Source organism: Corylus avellana, chromosome ca3, assembly GCF_901000735.1.
Source record: "Corylus avellana chromosome ca3, CavTom2PMs-1.0".
NCBI classification, from domain to species: domain Eukaryota; kingdom Viridiplantae; phylum Streptophyta; class Magnoliopsida; order Fagales; family Betulaceae; genus Corylus; species Corylus avellana.
Window position 1 is genome coordinate 27,705,953 of NC_081543.1, and position 1,911 is coordinate 27,707,863.

Sequence of the window (1,911 nt, forward strand, 5' to 3'; positions counted from 1 at the left end):
TGAATAGAATTACTCATTCTAGTACAGTTAATTACCCCTAAAATAATAAAGAGTCTGTGTTAGAATCTGTAATTTCCTGTTTAAGGGAAAGTTCTGTAAATAAAAGGCATGCAAAGTTTTGTCCCTCAAACTGTGTGTTTGGTAGAGGCCTAGGATCCACCTACTATCCTTCCATTGTAATTTCTTTTTAGCAAAGTAGGTAGGAAGAAGAGGTTAGAGCAAGCTTCTTAAAAAGGGTTCTTCCTGCAGCCGAGTGTGTTAAAGCTAGCAGCTCATGTAAAGTGAAAGGTGAGAAATATTGAGCAAGCATATATAGATGCAAAGATATCTACTTTTGTCTAGCCTGCTCTCAGGCAATTAAACAAATCCCATAAGACACCATGAAAGGGGTCCTGTAATTCTCTGAGAAGGTCCATCACACACCATAATTTGTTTTGGTCATTAAAGTGAAAGTGAGAAATGAACCCAGATAAGATATATCATCATGCTAGGACAGCCACAAAGTGTACAGCTCTCACGTGATATAAAAAGGTCCCATACACCTCTCTCTCTTTCTCTCTCTCTCTCTCTCTCTCAAGAAAGGGTGGAAAAAAGGTGTAGGCCAGGGTCCTCAAGTAATTAAAGAAGCATGCTCATGAATCTAGTTCACAATTAAGCAGAATCTGCCTATGCAAATAGAAAATTAATTAGTGGTCGATTTGTTTGGTTCTTGAGAAGTCGATGGAAAAGAAAAGAAAATATTGGGAACTTATGCACGTGGGGTAGCCCTTCTTTTCATCACTTAATTAAATCTCCATTTCTGATCTTAAGTTTTTACAAAAGGTATAAAAAGTTTAACCAGGTTTACAATCGCACTACAAAAAATTTGGTCATTAGCGGCGACTCCAAGTCGCCGCTAATGACCCAAAAATGGCTGCTATTTACCAATAGCGGCAACAAAGTGGCTGCTATTTGGTTGCTGCTAGTAATCGGACGCTGATGCCAAATAGCGGCGACTTTTAGGATCGCCGCTAATAAGGGATCATTAGCGGCAACTTTTAGTTGCCGCTAATGACTTTTTTGGTCGCCGCAAAAATATGTTCGAAATTACCTCAAAGTCGCCGCTATTGGTATATCATTAGCGGCGACTTTAAGGTCGCCGCTAATTATATAAAAAAAAATTTTAAAAAATTAATAGCGGCAACTCTTAGTTGCCGCTATTCCACTATCATCAGCGACGACTCTAAGAGTCGCCGCTATTACACTATCATTAGCGGCGACTTAAGGTCGCCGCTAATTATATAAAAAAATTTTAAAAAATTAATAGCGGCAACTCTTAGTTGCCGCTATTCCACTTTCATCAGCGACGACTCTAAGAGTTGCCGCTATTACACTATCATTAGCGGCGATGTTAATGTTGCCGCTAATTATATAAAAAAATTTAAAAAATTAATAGCGGCAACCGAGAGTTGCCGCTATTCCACTATTATCAGCGACGACTCTAAGAGTCGCCGCTATTCCACTATCATTAGCGGCGACTTTAAGGTCGCCGCTAATGATATGAGAAAATTTAAAAAAAAAAAAATAATAATAATAATAATAATAATAATTAATTTTTGGATTTTATTATATATATAGTAGTTATAATAGGCCAAACTTACCATTAAACTCTTACATCATACAAGTATTTTCACACCCTATTTGAGTAAAATATGATTTACATTAAATTAAAAGTCACATAACTATTGAAAAGGAAAATTATCTGAATAAAAACTTTGCAAGAGATCACATTATAATCTCAATTGTTTCTATGTGACAGGTCTAGAAAGATTTGTATTTTGAATTGCTATTTTTCTCCAAGTCCTACTATACCTAAAGAAAAATAGCTATGCAAGTACATATGCACAAAATAAGTGTCAACAAAGAAGAATT